Source organism: Drosophila ficusphila, unplaced genomic scaffold, assembly GCF_018152265.1.
Source record: "Drosophila ficusphila isolate 14025-0441.05 unplaced genomic scaffold, ASM1815226v1 contig_846, whole genome shotgun sequence".
NCBI lineage: Eukaryota > Metazoa > Arthropoda > Insecta > Diptera > Drosophilidae > Drosophila > Drosophila ficusphila.
This window is the reverse complement of record NW_025064797.1, coordinates 131,685-150,338: the sequence shown is the minus strand read 5'-3', so window position 1 is coordinate 150,338 and position 18,654 is coordinate 131,685.

Here is an 18,654-nt window from a genome sequence, read left to right as displayed (position 1 = left end):
GATGCGATTTGTAGTACAAATTCGGATCTGAGTGACCGTATTTCCATGTGATGTGCCGATTATTGCAGTCGTCTGGTGGCGGATTATTGCAAATACGGTCACTCAGATCCGAATTTGTACTACCGCACAGTGGGCCAAGTGCCTCTGCTAGCGGAATTTTAATAATAACTCGGGTAAATGAATTGATATTTTATTGAAAATTTTAACTTAATATTCTTAATATATTCTTGACATATTCTGAAAATATTAATGTGTTACCCCAAGTAAATCTCATACAATTCATATAAAAAATATAGTGAATTTCGTAACTTTATAGGCTTTCAAAAAATATATTTTTAAACATTTTAAATTCAATAAACAATTATATGAAAATAATAAAAAAATTTTTAAAAATTATAAAAAAAAATTTTTCTGCTACACTTTTGCTAAGCCACAAGGCAAAAAGACGTCTCCTAGAGACTGACATTCCACCTATAAAGTGTAATAGACTTCAGAATTGGCCGTAGTTGGCTCTGATTTTGGACATTTTGACACCACAGGGACTTACACTTCTCATAAATACTAACATTAGCATGAATACGATTGAATCACATTAGTTACAGTCCAACGAAGACTGTAAAGCGTTTAAAAATCATTACTTCAAAAGCATGTTAATAACTATATATTTTTAGGTTACACATACGTAAATAAATCACGAACACATTTTTTACATTTAGTACATACCTTAGTTTAACGAAAACAATGGTTACTTCAATTAAAAATCGTCAATATGTATATTTTTCAAAATATTAAACACGACTCAAAACAAACCTTAAAAATTTGCATACACACGTGAAAAACATATGATTACTTCGAAAGCTCACAATTGATCACAACACAAATTTGAAATCTTTTAACAAGCTTTTGTGAGCTTCATAGAGTGTTAACATTGAAATAAAAAAAAATTTAACCAATTATTGAACAATTTTATTTGGACTTTTATTCCGCCAAATGTCTCATTGGGCCCACTGTGTACCGGTCGCATCTTTAATTGTTAAGGGGAGGTTCTTTTCTTTTTTTCGAAAATTAAGCAAACTTTGAGAATTAATTGCGGAAAAATGAAAAGACATACGAACTTATGCTTTTGAACTTTTGATTCGTTGTTTATTAACGATTAAAAAAATTCAATAATTTGCTTCACCATATCTTTCATTTCGCATAATTTTCGGAGGGAGAGAAAAATAGTATTTTCATGAGTGCCTTGTCATTTAAGTTCACATTGAAATTGCTTTCAATAGTGTAAGTCCAGTTTACCTATTTTTTAAAGGGTTTGTTATTGGTTTGCCATTTGAAATAAATATTGTTGAGCCATTAACAACTGGACAACTATCTAGGTACATCGACGAGGGCGAATTCCGAACTAAGGACATCATGGAGGAGGAGCACCAGCGCAACGGTCGCTACCGCAGTCAGTTGGGCGGTTACCAGCCAAGTCAACGTTCCGTTCATATGCACCACCACTTCCACGATGGCCACCAACAAGAGCTCGGCTCAGCGCCTCCTTTGCAACGAGAATCAAATAACCGTTCAAGCGAAACCTTGTCCAACGGCGGAGTGGAGCCTTGCCGCTGCAGGACTGATCCGGACGCAATGTTTTTAATGAGTCTGCTGCCAGATATTCAAACGCTGGACGGACGGACCGCGAAAGTCTCAAAATAGGCATGCGGACACTACTTCAAAACTTATTACATCCATAGTTTCCATCTCCATAATATACCTTTACACTTTCCATAATTCGATCTCTATGTACCTTTACACTTTCCATTAAAATTATATCAAAATAAAAAATTTCCGTCAAAATAGCCAAAAATTAGCGTCACGAGGTTTATGGATGGCCCAAAATGAATCCCTTCAAATAAAACGCTGTTTAAAACTGTGTTGCATTCTTTAGAACGTACACTGAGTAGACGCCATTTTGTTTCTGTTTTGACGGTATATTAAATCAAAAAGCGGTAAATAAATGGCAGAAAAGGAGAGAAGATAGCGGTAAGGGGAAGCAGAAAGCTAACGAGATGTGGAAGAAGAGGAGCGCGCTAAAATAAATAATTAACAACGGTAGCATAAGGCGAGAGCGAGAGGCAAAACAACAATGAAGAGCGCTCACTCACACACACACCACACCCACATGTAAACAGAAGCTCACAGACACACACACATGAAGAGTGAAAGACCAATCAGCGCGACAAAACAATGGTCTCACATACACACAGAAAAGCAGAGAGAGTAAGCAGGGGTGGACGAAGGGGGTGTCCGGGGGGTCCGGACCCCCCAAAAACCCAGACTTTTTCAAATTCCCTTACAGCACTCGGTCTTTCAACCATGTAAAGTAAAAAAATGTTTGATCGGACCCCCCCCAAAATTTTTTCTGCGTCCGCCCCTGAAAGACATAATTGTGTTTTTAACTGGAGCACTTTTAACTTTATTCACTTTACGAAACGCACGTTGGGTTAACACAATTGAGAATTTATTTTCAATGTAGAGCTGAACAATTTGAGCGCGTTCCTTTGGAGTGTATTGTTCCATGGTATCAATTGTCTTCGACTGACGCTTCCAACGTGGTATGACATTCGACGATCTGTCGACTAGAGCTGGGTCGACCACTCAAATTATTTTCGATATATCGAGTATTTGGGTTTCCGAACCAATATCGATATTCAGTGTCGATGGTAAACGATAGTTGCAAGTGAAAAAAGGGTAATTGTTTACAAGTGCGGTGCGCGGTAAAAACAGCTTAAAAAAAAAGTAAAATATGGAAATTATGTGTTTTTTTCTAAAATTTCGAAATCCGTTGGCAGAAAGTGAAAATGTTGCACCATGTTTTTGTTATTAACAATTAAAGATGCGATTTGTAGTACAAATTCGGATCTGAGTGACCGTATTTCCATGTGATGTGCCGATTATTGCAGTCGTCTGGTGGCGGATTATTGCAAATACGGTCACTCAGATCCGAATTTGTACTACCGGTCGCATCTTTAATTGTTAAGGGAGGTTCTTTTCTTTTTTTTCGAAAATTAAGCAAACTTTGAGAATTAATTGCGGAAAAATGAAAAGACATACGAACTTATGCTTTTGAACTTTTGATTCGTTGTTTATTAACGATTAAAAAAAATTCAATAATTTGCTTCACCATATCTTTCATTTCGCATAATTTTCGGAGGGAGAGAAAAATAGTATTTTCATGAGTGCCTTGTCATTTAAGTTCACATTGAAATTGCTTTCAATAGTGTAAGTCCAGTTTACCTATTTTTTAAAGGGTTTGTTATTGGTTTGCCATTTGAAATAAATATTGTTGAGCCATTAACAACTGGACAACTATCTAGGTACATCGACGAGGGCGAATTCCGAACTAAGGTCATCATGGAGGAGGAGCACCAGCGCAACGGTCGCTACCGCAGTCAGTTGGGCGGTTACCAGCCAAGTCAACGTTCCGTTCATATGCACCACTACTTCCACGATGGCCACCAACAAGAGCTCGGCTCAGCGCCTCCTTTGCAACGAGAATCAAATAACCGTTCAAGCGAAACCTTGTCCAACGTGTAATGAGCGACATGTATGTGGAGGGGAGCTGTATATGACGAATGCTCAGGGCCTATGCTATCCACGGGACAGTTAGCCCTTCTCTCACACACTATCCTGGTTTGGGAATATCGGCGGGCGGAATCCTCTGGTACCTAAGCTCATTCGGCAGATGGGGTGGGTTGTTGCCGTCCCTTACCATATTCACATAACTTTTAGTTTTAGGATTCCTACGGAAACTACAAAAGGAGAACTTAACTCTCAAAAAATATAGGGTAAGATGGGGTAAAACCGCCGGTGGGTAAAACCGCCATTTGGATTTCAAATTCAAATGAAGCGCCGAAACGATTAACCGTTGATAATGTAGATTCTGATTGATAATGCGCGGTTTTTGAAGTCGGTCGGAATACTGCAGCTTTATCGTGACAAATTCTATAGCGCCATTTTTGTTTCACTCGACGGCGCCAAAAAATTTTTGTTATAAAGATTGCTCAATCAAGTGTAAGTGAACGGCTTAAAAAAAAGAGGTAAGTGTCCGCTTATAGCACGAACCTTGATACTGATGTACATGTATCAAGTTAGTCAATATTTCCAAAATTGTACAAACTAAGTGACCTCGAAAAAAAATTGGCGCGAGTTACCGCCTCAACAATTAGCCTCGGCGGTCCCCCACCAAAACCGCCGCGACTATTGTAACCGCCGCTACAGCAAACACTTAAGCGGCCACCCGATCGCACCCTCAGCAAACACTTAAGTGGCCACCCGATCGTCACGCCGCCTCAGCAAACACTTCAGCGGCCATCCGATCGCCCTACTAATAACCGATGCATCGAATCGCAGACGAATCAAAACAATAGCATCCGCTCCGCTTAGCCACTCTACTAAACTACTCCAATTATACGACCCACTTCAAATCCATAGAGTAAGCACTTTCCGTTAGATCAGCATTTTATGTTAGAATAAGAATCAACAAGCCAACCAAAAGAGAAATACAGAGTCAGTCTTAAAGTTGAACTCAAACCATCCGGGCGTTTTATTCACAATCTTGTGAAGTCAAAGTGTTTCCCAAATCAAGTACAACATTCCCAATTCGAACCTATTATAACTGGCGCAGTCGGTAGTCTTCGCCCACGAACGGATTCTACAAAGGACCTTTGGACGATCAAGGACGAGCAGGATCCGAGACGACGAAGACCGAGAAGGATGATCAGGATCCTAATTATTATTATGTAAGAAAGTGAGTAGAGTGAAGTGTGTGACATGGAGTGAATAGTAAAGTAAAAGTAACAAAAGTAAAAGCAATAATAATGGAGAAGAGAAAGCCTATAATCAGGAAATATATTAAGATCGGTAAAAGGAGTGAAGTACAGCGGGATCGAATCGTACCCTCAGGAAAAAGAAAATTAATAAAGACTAAAACTAGAGGGTATGATATTGAATGCGAGGCGTATTAATATAAAAGAGAGAATATGATAAAAAGGTGGAGAATTATAGTATTGAGCAGTGTGAGTGTGCAAATAATTGATTATAAGTAAACGAAATAATGTTGATGTAGGCGAAAAGTCAAACGAGGTCAAGTTGAATAGCAGAATGCATCGAGCATCGACCTAGTCATGGGTACCAACAGTTTGACGTTAAGTAGGTCGGTGCGATCAACGGTGGGTGTAGGTCAGGCACTTCGATCGGCGTTGGCAGCAGGTCAAGGGTTTGATGTGCACCGAGTGGTCCGGTCGAGCGGCTCGATCGGCGACGTTGTGGTTATAGTTAATACACAATGGGTCGACCGAGCAAGCTCGGGCACCCTGCACAGTAGGAAGTTAACTGAACGAATAAATAATGATGGATGAGTACTAGACAAACGGTGCATAATGTCAATAAGAAATACGTTGAACATGGAGAATAATGTTCAGTTGTGAGTGAATAGTTTATTTCGGTTGGACTTTCAGTTGTATTAAATGGCGAACTGTAGAGCACAGAGCGACTGTTTAGCAAGGGAAGTGTTAATTCGAAGTAAAACCGAGTAGGAGGAAAGAAATCCATTGGCATGTATTAGACTGCGCCTTGTAACGCACAGGGCGGTGGTTTAGCATGAAGGTGGAAGGATTAGAACAAGGAAGGAATATATAGCTGAAGACATAAGGTACACGATTTGGTCATTTACACGTAGTAGGTGACACACTGTGGTCACTTAGCGTAGGAATGACCGAAGACAATTATAAGACCAGGAGCGATGAAAAGGAAATTAAAGAGGAAACTGGCAATGACTGTCCGCAATTAGTTGTTTAGCTGTAGCTCACAGCTGAACAACTAGCTTCAGCATGCTAGGAGCAGCGAGTGCTCGAAACAATAATGTTAGGGACGAAAACGGCTACTTTACAGATGATAGCAGAATAAATATTAAGAGGAAGTCCATTGTTGCTATTGGAAAAAAGAAAAAGGAAAATCTTTTGAAGTTAACTTACGATAATTAATTACAGAACTCCAAGTCTCCACACGGAAACTCACGAAGCCACTACACTATAACAACAACAGAAGATAGGAATAACATTGAGATAACCAACCAGCAGGATATATAGTAAATAAGAACACACATAATACTTACCTATTAATTATTATTACATCACTAAAAGATTAAGCTAAGTATTATAAGAAAATTACGAATAAGCAAGATAGACTTTGGGAATTCCAAGAAAGTTAAGTCCGAAAGTAATGCAGGTAGAAAAGGAACCCGTAGCAATGGCAACAACAAGCGTACTAGAAGCGATTAAGGTAGTAGACCTAGTGGAGATTATTCCAAAGTACGAGGGGGAGTCTGGAAAATTAAACGGATTTATAGCAGCGGTAGAGCAGGTCCTAGGTCTTATTAAAGGGGAAGAAAGGTCGAGTGTAGGACTAATAGCATTAAGGGCCATTAGGAGCAAGATTGTAGGAGCAGCGGATAGGGCTCTGGATCTAGATGAATCGGAATTGAACTGGGACCGTATCAAGGAAACGCTAATAACACATTTCAAGGACAAGAGGTCGGAGCAAGACCTAATTATGGAGTTAACACACCTGAAGGAAAAGAAATTGGATTTGGACACTTTGTACACGAAGGTTATGGCCTTGAAGAAAGCCCTCGTTAACCAGAACAAGGCTTTGGAACGGGGGATGATACTCAGGGGAGACAAACCCAAATGGTATGAGGAGATAGCGTTGAATGCCTTCATATCAGCGCTGGACGGACCAGTAGGCGTGACCATTAGGAACATGAGTGTGCCAACTATAGCAAAGGCATATGAAATAGCTTGTCGAGAAAGGAACTTAGGAGAGATGGATAAAAAGAACCTGGAGCCAAGGAATCAGGAACTGACCGAGTCGCAAAGGAAGGAGGTTAAAGAGATTCCGAAACAGGAGCACGAGGAGGTGCCGATTCCGATAGCAGAAACGCAAACAGGCACCTGGGCACAGTATCGATGGGGAGACAATGCCCAACCACCATTCCCGATGCCGTTCGCAATGCCAAATATGAATGGATGGCCAGGATTCGGGTTTCCATACCCAATGATGGGCAATTCATTGGGACCAAACAATTTTGGTCAAGGAGAGACATCCGGGTACCCAAGACAATATCGCAACTACCAGAATAGGAACGCTAAATGGAATTATGGACAACAAAATCGAGACAGGCAATGGAATAGTAACTATAACTATAATAATGGCAAGCCCAGAGGGGGAAGTCAATTAGCAATCCAGGCACCAAAAGATACGCAAGGAAGTGGGCAATCAAGGATGTCTGGGAATTCAAATTATTCAGGGCAATCATACAACTCCAACAACTCCAGGCAGTCGAATTTTTCGAACAATTCGAAGAGATCATATAACTCGACCAATAGTTCCAATAGAGGAGAAAACAGATCGGCAACTGGGGGGCAGCTACATAACATCCAGGAAGAGGATGGAAATTTTCAGCAGCTAGCCTCGAACAATCAACAGGATATCTAGGGACGAGGAAAGGTCACTCCACTCTACCGTATTTGAAGATCAGAGGCACCTCAGGAATAGTTAAGATATTAATTGATACAGGATCCACCTTTTCTTTTATCCGGCCTGAATTGGTACAAACACAAGACATAAGAGAGTTACGAGAGCCAATAAATATTAAAACAATAACCCAATCTCATGCAATTTTAAGAGAGGCGTTTATTCCAATGTTTGAAGAACTGGGAGGAGTAGGGGAGATGAGAATGCTACTATTCAAATTTCACCAGTTTTTTTGAAGGATTAATTGGAATAGATGTGTTACAGCAACTAGGAGCCATTATCGATGTAGAAAAGGGGTGGTTCCACACGGCAAGCGGGAAGTTGAAGATTCATTTCGAGAAATATAGACCAACGGATGTATACACGATAGAAGCGGGAACAAAAAGAGTTGTTTCCGTCCCGGTACAAATGCAGGATGGAGATTTCTTGTTGGGTAGGACGTCAATAAAGGAGGACATGGTTTTCTCGGAAGGTATTTATACAGCGGTAGCCGGACGGAGCCTAGTGGAGGTGACGAATTATGCAGAGGTAGACCAAGAATTGTTTTTGGAGGAACCGTTGAAGGTTACTGAATTTAAATCAGAACAACACTTCGAACTGAACAACATAGAGGAGATAGGAAACGGAAACAAGGATATACCGTTCGACAAGATTAGAACGGAACATTTAAATTGTGAGGAATTGGCTGAACTAAGAAGGATTTGTAGGAAATACCCCAAGGTATTCCACAGAGAAGGGGAAAACTTATCGTTTACGAATGCGGTCAAACACCATATAAGAACAAAGGACGACATTCCGATATACGTCAGGCCGTACAGATATGCGTTTAAAGAAAGGCAGGAGATCAGGAAACAGTTGGAGAAGCTATTGGACCAAAGGATTATTAGGCATAGCCATTCTCCATGGAGTGCTCCGGTCTGGTTAGTGCCAAAGAAGAAAGACGCATCGGGGAAGAGAAAATGGAGGATGGTAGTGGACTACAGGAAGCTTAACGAAAAAGTAATCAAGGACAGGTATCCACTACCAATAATTAACGATGTGCTAGACAGTTTGGGAAGAGCAAAATACTTCTCAACCCTGGACTTGGCTAGCGGTTACCATCAAATTGAAGTAAAGGAGGCAGACATTCCGAAGACAGCCTTCTCGGCAGAAGGCGGTCATTTCGAATACGTAAGGATGCCGTTCGGACTGAACAATGCTCCGGCGACCTTCCAGAGGCTGATGAACAACATTTTCGGAGAATTGCTGGGGAAGTGTTGCCTAATATACATGGACGATATAATGGTATATTCAACATCCCTACAAGAACATATCACGGACCTGGAAAAAGTCTTTAGGAAACTTACAGAAGCCAATTTCAAGCTGCAACTAGACAAGACGGAATTTTTAAGGAAAGAAGTAGAATATTTAGGGCATGTAGTAACCCAACAGGGCATCAAACCGAACCCGGGGAAAATCGAGGCGATAAAGAAATTTGAAATTCCCAAGACTAGAAAACAGATTAAGTCCTTCCTAGGATTACTAGGATATTACAGGAAATTTATAAGGGATTTCGCAGCCATAACAAAACCAATGACAAGACAATTGAAAGGGAAAAAGGCCGTACAAGTGGACGAAGAGTACAGAGAAACATTTGAGGTGTGCAAAACCTTGTTGTGTAACGACCCGATATTACAATTCCCAGATTTCGAGAAACCGTTCATCCTTACTACAGATGCCAGCAATTATGCAATTGGAGCTGTTTTGTCCCAAGGGAATTTGGGGACAGATAGGCCAATAGCGTATGGGAGTAGAACGTTATCAGGAGCAGAGGTGAATTACGCGACCATAGAGAAAGAAATGCTGGCCATTATTTGGGCGATTAAACACTTTAGACACTACCTGTTTGGTACCAAGTTTAAGATAGTGACGGATCATAGGCCATTAACCTGGCTTATGAGCATCAAAGAACCGGATTCTAAACTAGTAAGATGGAGGCTTCAAATGCTGGAGTACGATTACGAGATAGTGTATAAAAAAGGATCCCTGAATGTGGTGGCAGACGCGTTGAGCAGGATCCAGCCAGAGATGAATGTGTTAGAAAATGTCTCGGAGGTAGCAACGAACGGTGAAACGATCCACTCTGCAGGAGAGGACTTACAGCTTGGGTTTCCTATATCGGAAAAACCATTAAATGAATTTAACATTCAAGTAGTTGTTGAAGAAGGGGGACAATCGAAAATAAAAAAGAAATTCCGTTTAGGAATAAACTAAGAATAACTTGGACAGAAAATACTTTCAATGAGGAAAATATTGCCCGGAGATTAAAGGAATTTTTAAAACCAAAAAGAACAGTAGCGTTATTAATACCAAATAACTTAGTAATAACAATCCAGGACGTATATTGCAAGTACTTTGCATATAGTAAGCTGTATAAAGCAATACGATGTGTAATATTATTACCGGACATTACGGAGAAAATACAACAAGAACAAATTATTAAGGATTATCACGGAAAAAGTAATCATAGGGGAATAGATGAAACTTTAGCCCACCTAAAAAGAAGGGTGTTCTTTCCGCACATGAGACAGGCTATAGCACAAACAATTAATAACTGCGATAGTTGTCAAATACAGAAATACGACAGGAATCCACACAAAATTAAATACAGCATGACGGAAACTCCACAGGGACCCATGGAGGTAGTGCATATAGATTTATATTTTATTAATAAGAAAAATATATTAACCATAATAGATAAGTTCTCAAGATATGCGTGGGGAAAAACGATTCCAGCAAAAGAAAGTATAAACGTGGTAAAGGCGATAAAAAATTTCATGGCTTTGTTCGGGATACCCAAAAAGTTAGTATGTGACCAAGGAGTGGAATTCTCTTCCAACCTGTTTAAGGACTTTTGTAGGCAGTACGAATTGGAACTGCATACAACCTCCTTTCAACAGTCGTCAAGTAATTCCACAATCGAAAGACTGCACTCTACCTTGACAGAAATATATAGATTAATAACCGAGGCAAAGAAAACAAATAAAATGGAAATTAGGCATGAGGAAATATTGGACGAAGCATTCATAACATACAACAATGCTATTCATTCGGCTACGAAGTTAACACCACAGGAATTATTCACGGGTAGAACACATCATTTTCGGAATAACATAGCGTTTAACAACGAGCATGATTATTTGCAGAAAATCAATGCGTTTCAGGCCGAATTATACCCGAAAATCAGGGAGATGGTGGAACAGAGGAAAAATAAACGTATAGAATCAGCAAATACAAACAGAGAGTATCCGAACCCAGTAGAACCAGGGGATACAATATTTAGGAAAGAGAACAGGAGGGACAAACTTACCCCTAGATTTTCAAAACACAAGGTGCTGGAAGACAACGGATTAACACTAACATCTACCAAACCCCAGAAAATCCACAAGGAAAAAATTAGAAGACTAACCAAATCAAACGAATAATAACAATTACAGGTGGTCGGTGACCATGGCCGAAGGAAGGAGTCTCGAGATTCGGGAGTTACAAGGAGACGAGCCGTTAGCACAAATAAACTTAGGCCCTGCAAGAATAATACAAACACATAGGAATTTGATACACATAGTAAGGTTGCAAGAATACCAGGAAGCAATAGAAAACATAGGAAGGACACTCAGAGACATAGCTGACGATGCAGAAACAAGAGACCTCGTGAGAGCATTACAGAACAAGTTAAATATGATTAAAACAAGACTAGAGACGATATGCCCTAAGAAAAGGAAACCAAGGGGACTAATTAAGGGGTTAGGATCAGTTGTTAAGTCCATAACAGGAAATCTAGATGCAGAAGATGCAGAGAAATTAGAACAGGAAATAAGGAAAATACAGAACGAGGAGGAGAGATTACGAGAGGCCGTGTCCGCACAGGAGAAAACAGGTAACAAGTTCGGCATAATGTTTAAAAATTTGACGAAATATATTAATGAAGAACAAAGCAGGGTAGCCACGTTTATTAATAACTATAAGAATGGAATAAGTAAGACGTTTTTAGAGGAGGATAAGAGGATATATAGGTTAGAATACATAGACAGGATTTCAGTAACAATAGATATGCTTGGATTAAATTTAAACGACGTTGCTGAAAGTTTATTGTTGGCAAAAATGGGGTTAATTTCAAAATTTATATTCGAAAAGCAGGAAGCAACTAAATGCATACAGGAGTTAGAGGAACAGGGCGTTCAGATAACATCAGAGGAAAACATGTATGAATTTCTAGAATTTAAAGCTATAATGAATGAAACTGACCTAATATTTGCAATAAAATTACCAATTTTTAAAAATGAAACATATTCACTACATAGAATAATAGCACTACCTATGAATAAGACGGAATTTGTAATAACGCCAGAATATGTGGCAATGAATAATGAAGAAATGTACTATTATAAGAATAAATGTCAGCAAGTAAGGAACTTATATATATGTAAGAATGATAAAATTGTAAACCAGGTTAATGAAAATTGTTTAAGAAAACTGATCAGCGGAAAGGAAGCGGATTGTGAGACGAGAGATGCTGGGCTCAAAACAAGGATTTTTGAACCGGAAGAGGGGTACATCGCCGTTTTTAATGGAGAAAATGTGAAACTGCGTACGGACTGTGGTCAAGAAAGAACAATAAATGGATCAGCACTAATCACGTTCAACGAATGCAGAACTATGGTTAACAACGTTCAGTACGAAGCAACGGAGAGGCTTGGCACAGCCAAACTGAACTTGGACATACCACACATCGGAACTATCAACACAAATAGAACAACACAGGAACTGGGAATTCACGAACTAAAGATGGAAGATATAGAAACGAAACTACAAATTAACAGACTACAAATGGGAACCACTATACATACGACAGCAACATACTCGATGTTAATCATAATGTTGATAGTGTTGTTGGCCGTGGCCGTCTGCTCAAAAAGAACGACCACCTTCACACCAACTTCACCAATTGCGACGCTGACACCAACCATTAGTCCGCCTGCCACCTTCACATCAACTATTACTGCACCTGCCACTTTCACACCAACCATCGCTCCGCTATGGTCGGTAGTTCAATCTGAGGAGGGAGGAGTTACCGCCTCAACAATTAGCCTCGGCGGTCCCCCACCAAAACCGCCGCGACTATTGTAACCGCCGCTACAGCAAACACTTAAGCGGCCACCCGATCGCACCCTCAGCAAACACTTAAGTGGCCACCCGATCGTCACGCCGCCTCAGCAAACACTTCAGCGGCCATCCGATCGCCCTACTAATAACCGATGCATCGAATCGCAGACGAATCAAAACAATAGCATCCGCTCCGCTTAGCCACTCTACTAAACTACTCCAATTATACGACCCACTTCAAATCCATAGAGTAAGCACTTTCCGTTAGATCAGCATTTTATGTTAGAATAAGAATCAACAAGCCAACCAAAAGAGAAATACAGAGTCAGTCTTAAAGTTGAACTCAAACCATCCGGGCGTTTTATTCACAATCTTGTGAAGTCAAAGTGTTTCCCAAATCAAGTACAACATTCCCAATTCGAACCTATTATAACTCGCGTGGGGTAAAAACGCCGCGAAAAGGTGGGGTAAAAACGCCACACAATTTGATAACGGAAAAACTCGTTTTAATCGAGAATGAATGTCTTTCAGCATCATGCCTCGCAATTACGCAAGAAAAAAAATCAAAAATTGATGAAAATATATTTCAACGGGCAATCGAGGAAGTTCAGGAGGGCAGCAAGGTGGCAGTTGTTACCGAAAAATATGGGATTCCCCGAGAGACTTTGCGAGACCGAGTCAACAAAGCGCACAACGCTTATTATGGCCATCATCCCCAGGTAAAGAGTCAAATATTCACAATTTTTGTCAATTGAAACAATATGTAATGTCATGATATTGAATTCAATTCAATTAAAAAATAACAGCCTTTCTTTTTGAACAGATAATTGCAAACAGTATTGTATAAAATGATTTTATCTTTTAAATAAGAATATTTTAATTTTCAGTTTTAAACCTTTGTTAATGCGACATTTCTTCTTAGTTTAAAACTATTTTAACCACGTAATTCTTATTTTACAGATTTTTACTGACGACCAAGAGGCATCGCTTGAGAAATATCTCATAAAAGCATCAGCTATATTTCATGGTTTCACTCGGACAGCAGTTCGACGACTTACTTATGACTTCGCTTCAATTTCTTATTTTTACTTTTATATAATATATTCGTTGTAACATGTAATATCCATTTGAATTGAAAAAATTTTTTCTCAGAAGTTATTGACATTATTTGGGTACTTAACTACACTAAAACCAGAATGGCGTTTTTACCCCACTAGGTGGGGTAAAACCGCCGTTTTAAACTTTTCTTCTGAACGATCACAATTCTTTTAAAATAAAAGCTACATAAAAACTTTCTAAATGAATTATGTAGCCAAGGGATTAAACTTTCAGAAATATGATTTGGATCATTGATCATTTTATAAATGAAAGCTTGACATCGTCAAATATACATTTTTGGCGGTTTTACCCCATCTTACCCTACATATCAAAAGGTCAATAGCAGTTACTAAAATACAAAAACAATGCAGAACAAGAAAGGAAGCTAGCTTCGGCAAGCCGAAGCTTATATACCCTTGCAGTCATCAAATATGTCGAACAAAACTCATAAAGGCTAGACAACATCGAAGCTAAGACGATTTTTCTATTCATTTTCCATATTTTTGACTATAGATCATATGGGAGCTATACGATATAGTTGTCCGATTTTGATCAAATTTAATTCGTAATTCAAGAGTCATAAGAAAACTCTATATTCCAAAAATCATACTTGTCTGATGAAAAACAACGATGTTATAATTTTATTTCCATTATTTCTATATAGATTTTTCGATCTTTCCTATGGCAGCTATAAGATATAGATGACCGATTTTTATGAAACTTTTTTCTCAATATAAACGTTGTTAAAAAACTTTATATTCAAAAAATCATGCTCGTGGGATAAAAAACAACGATGTTATCAATTTATTTCCATCAATTCTATATATAATTTTCGATCTCTCCTATGGCAGCTATATGATAGAGTTATCCGATTTTGATCAAATTTAATCCGAAATTCAATAACAGTTAGAAAACGCCATCTTGAAGAATTCAAGTCGATCTGATCAAAAACAACGGAGTACGAATTTTTTATTTCATTCTCTCGTATGGGAGCTATCCGATATAGTCGGCCGATCCGGCCCGTTCCGACTTATATACTGCGTGCAATAACTACACACATTTTGGGAAAGTTTCAGCGAGATAGCTTTAAAACTGAGAGACTAGTTTAGGCAGAAACGGACAGACGGACAGACGGACAGACGGACAGACGGACAGACGTACAGACGTATTCCGATTCTACTCGTGATGCTGATCAAGAATATATATACTTTATGGGGTCTGAGGTGTCTCCTTCACTGCGTTGCAAACTTCTGGCCAAAATTATAATACCCTTTGCTCTGCAAGGGTATAAAAAGATGGACTACTAGATTCGAAAATCGACGTGAGGTCTTAGATGTTATTTGACTCTCGTTGTCGCTCTCTACCCAACCCAACCATGATCTTCTATATCAGTTATTCTTTTAGAAGATACCCAAAGATTCCTCCGAATTTCTTTAAGTTGCCATGTCAATTCAGGAAAGCATAAAATTTAGCACTTCATAATTTCAAAATTCAAAATTCACAATTTACTCAGATCCAATAATTTTCATAATCAAATTTAACAATACGGAATAGCAAAAAAAAAAAAAAATCATCTTATCTCCTAGTGAGTAAAGTTTCTGATTACATTCTAAATTTTCCTTAAAGATTTTCTTAACGTCTAATTACTTAGGATGGTTGCTTAACGTTGTTTCAGGGAAGCATGGTAATTGGGGAGAATGTGCAATAATATTTTAAAGTTTAAATCATGGTTCTTATTGTTATAGGTTTAATATAATATGTGCAAGAATAAATGTTGTAAAAATTTTTGTTTATATTCGAAAGCGCAAGGCATGTTTAAATACTGTTTTTCGTTTAATAACAAGAAATTAAGAGAATTGCCTATTCAGAAATAGCTATCATCAAAGGTTTTTTTTCTTCTTCAATATTAATTTGGGATCGGCTCAATAATTTTGAGAAGATAAATACAAATAAGCGGTAGATAACTTTCGTATAGTACTCACAAACTTCATTGTTTACTCCAGCGATGAAAGGCCTTCCAACGTGGTGATGTTGATGCTGATCATGTTGAATGGGCAAAAAGAAGAGCTTATAATTGCATTTAAATTCTCATGAGCGTACGACTGCTTAATTTCTAAAAATTTAAGACTTTAATTATTTGGTTCACATATTGGTTAACACAGGTAATTTTGCAACATTCTCACAATCGTCATCCCTACTACTCTTTTCTACTCCCTTAACTCGATCAATGCATTCTCCTTTGTCTGCTTCTGCCGCTGCTCTGCTTCGGCCTCTGCCTTTCTACTGCTTTGCCACGGCGCCTTTGCTTTGCTACGGCCTCTGCTACTGCTGCACTGCTTGGCGACTGCGCTGCCCTGATCCGGCTTTGGTTCAGCCCAGGAGCGGACTCGACAGTCGAGGGGTCTGAATTAGAGGACAATTATAGGCACACTAGCATCCACATAGGGTATTCTCCAAAGTTATAGTTATGCCGAAATCCACGATATAAAATTTGCATCCGTCCAGCAGCAATATTGCCGTGGACGGATACGGGCGGACGAAGTTTCCGACGTACAGGCGACACTACATAGAAATTCACTTTCAGACTAACGAAACTTATTAGATCGACTACATACCTTTAGATAAAATCTACGTTGCTAACACCAACTAAAAATAGTTGCGATTCTTTCCAAGATTTTCCGACTAGGCAACACGTGATTTGGTGCGATTTTGCTCCCGAAAAATATGTTGTTTTAGTATGCCACAGCCATCCAAAGCACTAAAAGGTATGGTTTTTGCTGTCGGCATTCACTACTTGATTCGATCACTTCGGCGGAAACACACGTGGGCGGGTTGTATGGAAAAATTTTGTATTTATTCTGGTTAATAAAACTCTCTGGCCAGCGGAGTGTTCTTTCAGCCTTGCCGCTGCAGGACTGATCCGGACGCAATGTTTTTAATGAGTCTGCTGCCAGATATTCAAACGCTGGACGGACGGGACCGCGAAAGTCTCAAAATAGGCATCCGGACACTACTTCAAAACTTATTACATCCATAGTTTCCATCTCCATAATATACCTTTACACTTTCCATAATTCGATCTCTATGTACCTTTACACTTTCCATTAAAATTATATCAAAATAAAAAATTTTCGTCAAAATAGCCAAAAATTAGCGTCACGAGGTTTATGGATGGCCCAAAATGAATCCCTTCAAATAAAACGCTGTTTAAAACTGTGTTGCATTCTTTAGAACGTACACTGAGTAGACGCCATTTTGTTTCTGTTTTGACGGTATATTAAATCAAAAAGCGGTAAATAAATGGCAGAAAAGGAGAGAAGATAGCGTTAAGGGGAAGCAGAAAGCTAACGAGATGTGGAAGAAGAGGAGCGCGCTAAAATAAATAATTAACAACGGTAGCATAAGGCGAGAGCGAGAGGCAAAACAACAATGAAGAGCGCTCACTCACACACACACCCACACCCACATGTAAACAGAAGCTCACAGACACACACACATGAAGAGTGAAAGACCAATCAGCGCGACAAAACAATGGTCTCACATACACACAGAAAAGCAGAGAGAGTAAGCAGGGGTGGACGAAGGGGGGTGTCCGGGGGTCCGGACCCCCCCAAAAACCCAGACTTTTTCAAATTCCCTTACAGCACTCGGTCTTTCAACCATGTAAAGTAAAAAAATGTTTGATCGGACCCCCCCCCAAAATTTTTTCTGCGTCCGCCCCTGAAAGACATAATTGTGTTTTTAACTGGAGCACTTTTAACTTTATTCACTTTACGAAACGCACGTTGGGTTAACACAATTGAGAATTTATTTTCAATGTAGAGCTGAACAATTTGAGCGCGTTCCTTTGGAGTGTATTGTTCCATGGTATCAATTGTCTTCGACTGACGCTTCCAACGTGGTATGACATTCGACGATCTGTCGACTAGAGCTGGGTCGACCACTCAAATTATTTTCGATATATCGAGTATTTGGGTTTCCGAACCAATATCGATATTCAGTGTCGATGGTAAACGATAGTTGCAAGTGAAAAAAGGGTAATTGTTTACAAGTGCGGTGCGCGGTAAAAACAGCTTAAAAAAAAAGTAAAATATGGAAATTATGTGTTTTTTTCTAAAATTTCGAAATCCGTTGGCAGAAAGTGAAAATGTTGCACCATGTTTTTGTTATTAACAATTAAAGATGCGATTTGTAGTACAAATTCGGATCTGAGTGACCGTATTTCCATGTGATGTGCCGATTATTGCAGTCGTCTGGTGGCGGATTATTGCAAATACGGTCACTCAGATCCGAATTTGTACTACCGCACAGTGGGCCAAGTGCCTCTGCTAGCGGAATTTTAATAATAACTCGGGTAAATGAATTGATATTTTATTGAAAATTTTAACTTAATATTCTTAATATATTCTTGACATATTCTGAAAATATTAATGTGTTACCCCAAGTAAATCTCATACAATTCATATAAAAAATATAGTGAATTTCGTAACTTTATAGGCTTTCAAAAAATATATTTTTAAACATTTTAAATTCAATAAACAATTATATGAAAATAATAAAAAAATTTTTTAAAAATTATAAAAAAAAATTTTTCTGCTACACTTTTGCTAAGAAACAAGGCAAAAAGACGTCTCCTAGAGACTGACATTCCACCTATAAAGTGTAATAGACTTCAGAATTGGCCGTAGTTGGCTCTGATTTTGGACATTTTGACACCACAGGGACTTACACTTCTCATAAATACTAACATTAGCATGAATACGATTGAATCACATTAGTTACAGTCCAACGAAGACTGTAAAGCGTTTAAAAATCATTACTTCAAAAGCATGTTAA